This window comes from Oncorhynchus mykiss, chromosome 3 (genome assembly GCF_013265735.2).
Source record: "Oncorhynchus mykiss isolate Arlee chromosome 3, USDA_OmykA_1.1, whole genome shotgun sequence".
Lineage (NCBI taxonomy): Eukaryota > Metazoa > Chordata > Actinopteri > Salmoniformes > Salmonidae > Oncorhynchus > Oncorhynchus mykiss.
In genome coordinates this window covers 68,584,184-68,590,302 of record NC_048567.1, presented here as the reverse complement: position 1 = coordinate 68,590,302, position 6,119 = coordinate 68,584,184, and the positions used below count along the sequence as shown (strand labels likewise).

Genomic DNA, 6,119 nt, shown 5'->3' with positions numbered 1-6,119 from the left:
TGTTTTGGACTTGCGGTTCCATGTGTGAGTTCTGGAATTCCAGACTCCTTGGGTCTCTGTGTAAGCCTTTTTGGAACTGGTAGGATCTGTGGACGTGCGCCGCCGTGGTCGTCATTTTGTCTGTATTACCACAGTTCTCTGTGGGTTTGAGCCTTTGTCTGCCGTGGTTCATAGACTCTGGTCTCTGCTATGTCACAACTGTTGATTTGGACTTGCGGTTCCTTGTACGAGTTCTGACATTTCAGGTTCACAAGCTAAATATTGTTCTTTGAATCGTGGGGTCTATGGACTTGGGCTGCAGTGGCAGTGGGTCAGTGCGCATGGCTAAGTAGCAGAAGTTTCTTGTTCCCTACATGTGTTGGATCTTAACTTGATCACTCTTTTGTCATGGATAATTAAATAAGCCTTGTGAGTGGCTGAAAATGAGAAGTTATCTTTCTCTCTATGCGGGGAGAGTCGAGTCAATGGGATCAGGGCTTGCTATCAAAATGATGTTCTCTCTCACTTGCTCAAACTGTAACGGGGAGAGTCACTGGTTGCCGGGAAGTCAGGCACAGGAGAGCAGAGATGGGTGATAACAGGATAACTTTAATATACACCCTGGCCCAAAGGCACAGGCGAGGCAGCACAAAGCACAACCACGGTAACATGAACCGGATTAACCAGTTAGAGCTCTAGGGGCGCTATTTCATTTTTGGATAAAAAACGTTCCCGTTTTAAGCGCGATATTTTGTCACGAAAAGATGCTCGACTATGCATATTCTTGACAGTTTTGGAAAGAAAACACTCTGAAGTTTCAGAATCTGCAAAGATTTTGTCTGTAAGTGCCCCAGAACTCATTCTACAGGCGAAACCAAGATGATGCATCACCCAGGAATTAGCAGAATTTCTGAAGCTCTGTTTTCCATTCTCTCCTTATATGGCTGTGATTGCGCAAGGAATGAGCCTACACTTTCTGTCGTTCGCCCAAGGTCTTAGCAGCATTGTGACATATTTGTAGGCATATCATTGGAAGATTGGCCATAAGAGACTACATTTTCCAGAGGTCCGCCCGGTGTCCTTTGTCTAAATTTGTGCGTAATCTTCAGGTGCAGGCATTTTCTCCTGGGATTCAGGAGAGAAAGCATGTTTCCAAGAACGATGTATCAATGAAGAGATATGTGAAAAACACCTTGAGGATTGATTCTAAACAACGTTTGCCATGTTTTCAGTCGATATTATGGAGTTAATTTGGAAAAAAGTTTGCGTTTTGAGGACTGAATTTATGGATTTTTTTTGGTAGCCAAATGTGATGTATAAAACGGAGCTATTTCTAATACACAAGGAATCTTTTTGGAAAAACTGAGCATCTGCTATCTAACTGAGAGTATCCTCATTGAAAACATCAGAAGTTCTTCAAAGGTAAATGATTTTATTTGAAGGCTTTTATGTTTTTGTTAATGTTGCGTGCTGGATGCTAACGCTAATGCTAACGCTAAATGCTAACGCGAAATGCTAACTCTAGCTAGCTACTTTTACACAAATGATTGTTTTCCTATGGTTGAGAAGCATATTTTGAAAATCTGAGATGACAGTGTTGTTTACAAAAGGCTAAGCTTGAGAGATGGCATATTTATTTCATTTCATTTGCGATTTTCATAAATAGTTAACGTTGTGTTATGCTAATGAGCTTGCTGATAGATTTACACAATCCTGGATACAGGGTTTTTTTCATAGCTAAACGTGACGCAGAAAACGGAGCGATTTGTCCTAAACAAATAATCTTTCAGGAAAAACTGAACATTTGCTATCTGAGAGTCTCCTCAATGAAAACATCTGAAGTTCTTCAAAGGTAAATGATTTTTTTGAATGCTTTTCTGTTTTTTTGTGTAAATGTTGCCAGCTGAATGCTAATGCTAAATGCTACGTTAGCCATCAATACTGTTACACAAATGATTGTTTTGCAATGGTTGAGAAGCATATTTTGAAAATCTGAGATGACAGTGTTGTTAACAAAAGGCTAAGCTTGAGAGCTAGCATATTTATTTCATTTCATTTGCGATTTTCATGAATAGTTAACGTTGCGTTATGGTAATGAGCTTGAGTCTGTATTCACGAACCCGGATCCGGGATGGGGAGATCAGAAAGGTTAAACAAAACCAACAAACCTAGGCTATAAACAAACCTAACACCCTACACAAAGAACAATTCCACTCACAGACATGGGGGAAACAGAGGGTAATATACATTTAGTCTGATGAGGGAATGTGAACCAGTTGTGCGGGAAAACAAGACAAAACAAATGGAAACTGAAAGGTGGAGCGGCGATTGCTTGTAGACCGGTGACGTCGACCGCCGAACGCCGCCCGAACAAGGAGAGGGACCGACTTCGTGACACAAACGCTAGGCCTATGTCCTAATACTGCAACATTTAAATGTACAAAAATTTATCTGAAATGTAGTCATACACATCAACAACCATTTTTATACAGATGAATAACGCAAGATGGTTACCAGGCTACGATATACACTTTTGTGTATGAATAGGAAACAAAAAAATAACAGTCAGCAGTAATGTTCCCTCAACATTTTTTAGGCACTGAGCAAATTTCAGGTCTGCTGAGCGCGAACTTAAACATTGTGAAAATTCTGTGCAACTTTCATTGCTCGTTTTCTGGTGTTCAATGTAGGCTTACATCCATGAGACTTTTGAAAAGAAAAACAAGCAGGGCTTGTTGTTGATTTTATTTTTTCAAATTTTATTTCACCTTTATTTAACCAGGTAGGCCAGTTGAGAACAAGTTTTCATTTACAACTGCCAAGATAGAGCAAAGCAGTGCGACACAAACAACACAGAGTTACACATAGGATAAACAAACATACAGTCAATAACACAATAGAAAAGTCTATATACAGTGTGTGCAAATATAGTACAATTAAGGACATAAGGCCATAGTGGCGAAATAATTACAATTTAGCCAATAAACACTGGAGTGATGTGCAGAAGATGAATGTGCTCTGGGTGGGGTGCAAAGCAGAGAAAAATAATAATAATATGGGGATGAGGTAGTTGGGTGGGCAATTTACAGATGGGCTATGTACAGGTGCAATGATCGGTAAGCTGCTCTGACAGCTGATGCTTAAAGTTAATGAGGGAGATATAAGTCTCCAGCTTCAGTGATTTTTTGCAATTTGTTGCAGTCATTGGCAGCAAAGAATGGAAAGGAAAGGCGGCCAAATGAGAAGTTGGCTTTGGGGGTGACAAGTGAAATATACCTGCTGGAGCGCATGCTACGGGTGGGTGCTGCTATGGTGACCAGTGAGCTGAGATAAGGCGGTGCTTTACATAGCAAAGAATATGAACAAATGTACACAGGTGGCTTCATGCAGCTCTCACTTTGATATCAAAAGAAGCAAATCTACTGTCACGTCCTGACCTGAGTATTCTTTGTTTTTTTTATATATTTTGGTTAGGTCAGGGTGTTACATGGGTGATGTATGTGTTTTTGTACTGTCTATGGTTTTTGTAGGTTTATGGGGTTGTTTACCATCTAGGAGTATATGTATGTCAATGGTTGCCTAGATTGGTTCTCAATTAGAGGCAGCTGTTTATCGTTGTCTCTGATTGGGAACCATATTTAGGCAGCCATCTTCTTTGGGCATTTCGTGGGTTATTGTCTATGTGTAGTTGCCTGTACTCGGTGTCATAGCGTCACGGTCTGTTGTTTTTGTTTAATGCAATAGAATCCTACTCTAATGCTCTATATTGCACAGTTAGTTTTGCATACTAATAAGTCTTACATAGTTTGTTTTGGTATGTAACATTGAAAGTGGCACATTTTTCTCTAACTGAAACAATTCCTAAAGTAGAGCGAAATCTTAATTGTTTTAACTAAAGGGAAAAACTGCTCTTCTGCATTGGCTGATTTTCCTTCTTCTCAGCAGTCAGGGGAGCTACACGCCCACTGGTTAACGAGGAAATACTTTATTTATATTGTACGGGATGCTTGTCAAATAGATACATTGCCCTTCGTCTGTTCAAAAAGGACCAAGTTGTTGCGATCACAATACCAACCAGAGGGCAAAAATATCTTGAAAGACTGGTTGCGAGCAGCTTTTAGTGAGTGGTAATGAGGTGACCAATAGTGGTTGCAATTGAGATCAGCTATGCAGGTGAATTTATGCTTATTAATGGTTTAACGAGACAGCAGCTGGCGATAATAAGGATGCTGCCTTTTGAAGCAGAATTTCTAGGGTCCGTGCAATCCGTCCCTACCTTTAACCCTAACCATAACCATTACCCAAACCTTAACCATAAACCCTACCTAACCCTAACATTAACCCATACCTTAACCATTTTACATTTCAACTTAGGTGGGGTAGGGATGTCCCAAGGCTACCAGACAGCACGGACCTAATTTATCGTTAGGACCTCAACATTGGCGTGTCACTATCCCACAACACCTTGTGGCGCAGCGAACAATTTCTGAATTAATGGCAGACAGAAGTCCTCGCTTGGGATACCATTTTCCAGAAGAATAAGGAATAACTTCATGAAATGTAAGTGCAATGTTTATTTATTAGTCAAATTATGTTAAAATAGTAAGTTACTTTAATATGAATTGTGAATTTGAAAGTTGGGTAACTGGTGTTTATCAGCCCGTTGCCAAGCTAGCAAGCTAACTAGCTAACTAACACGTAGGACGCATAGCTACCTGGCTGGAGATCTCATCCTGCTTATTGGCTGTTTAGAGATGAACAACTAAACTAACTAATCGTAGATTCAGCAATTTGTCAATTGTGAAGACCCGTAAAGGTTTTTTAAATCATTAATTGGTGGTCTTGCTATCCAGCTAAAGACATGTAGCAAATAGTTTTGTTACCTGATTGCGTTTTACGCCATTGGCTTGGCTGGAGAAAAGTCGTGCCCAACTCGTTTGAAGGTAACATATTTAACAACATCTGATGAAAAAGGTGCATTCTGTTGTTGAGATTGTTTAGCTAATTAGCTGCATGCAGTGTCTGTTTACCTAGCTAACTTTCTCTTGCCACTGTCCCTTTCCATATTGTGTTGCACCATTGGGGTTGGTGTTACCAGTTACAATTAGAAGCTAAGTTATTTTACTCTTACAATTGACCAAGCCTAAAAACAACCTGAACCAGCACTGAAATTTGAGCAGAGGTTATTTTCTCCCCCCTTGTCTCTGCCTGATCCAGGTTGACGGACATCCCACCCTGACACCCTGCAGATGTAAATAACTTGGTGTTAACCTCCCAGGCACCAGGAAATCACCATATCCAAGGATATTATTCAGAACACCACAATGTTAGATAGAAATAGATTTGATTATCATGCAAATTTGTTAGGACATTGTAATGTATGATGTGCATTCTAAAATGGAGATGTGATTTCTGTCCCAGGGAATAGCATTGTGTGCAACTTTTCAATTCGGATCACAATTAGTTGAATTAGGTGTTACTGAAGGGCTGGAACAAAAACTTAGGACTTATGCACAGATACAGGAAAACTTGTTAAGATTATTCTAAATTGTAAGTGTTGATGTCTCCACGTTTCTGGTTTTGAGGCTTGGGCATCTAGTATCTGCAGTTCATCTGTCTAATCCCCTGCAAGGAGAGAGAAAGGCTTCAATACTATTACAATGCTCTATTCATTTGATTGAAAGTATTCATGTTTTATATGCATTCATATCATTTTATTAGATATATTATCCTTCATCAAATGCCAGTATTTGTTTTGTATCCAAAGCATCTAGTTTATATTAGGATGAAGTAGCCTAGGCCTCTAATCTAGTTAGATTGCATCATATCACTTTTCAATAAATATCAAACCATGTAATCTTGATCATCAGTGTGATTTAATAATATTTGATAGTATGAATGAGTCATAATGCAAGACTCCTCATTAGAAAACAACAGCTCTAATGCAATCGTAGCTTCACAGTGAAAAATCACTGGCTATGAATCATTCTTAAAGAGTCAGTCAAATAGATTTAGCTATCTAAACAAATTGTAGCCTGTATGATATCATGCATGGCAGCTTACCTGTTATGTGCACAGTGTTGGAGCAGCAGACCAAGCAATTAGCGAGAGGAGGATCCTATACCGTAGGATACTATACC

The 6,119-nt window shown here is 39.5% G+C and overlaps 1 long non-coding RNA gene across 1 annotated transcript; it reads left to right on the top strand.

Annotated features, from left to right (window-relative positions):
• Positions 1-3,560: 3,560 nt before the first annotated feature.
• Positions 3,561-5,831, top strand: LOC110520471. The gene is made up of 3 exons (XR_002472988.2): positions 3,561-4,234; positions 4,354-4,539; positions 5,197-5,831. It is a non-coding gene; the product is annotated as an uncharacterized LOC110520471 (long non-coding RNA).
• The last annotated feature ends 288 nt before the right edge of the window (positions 5,832-6,119 follow it).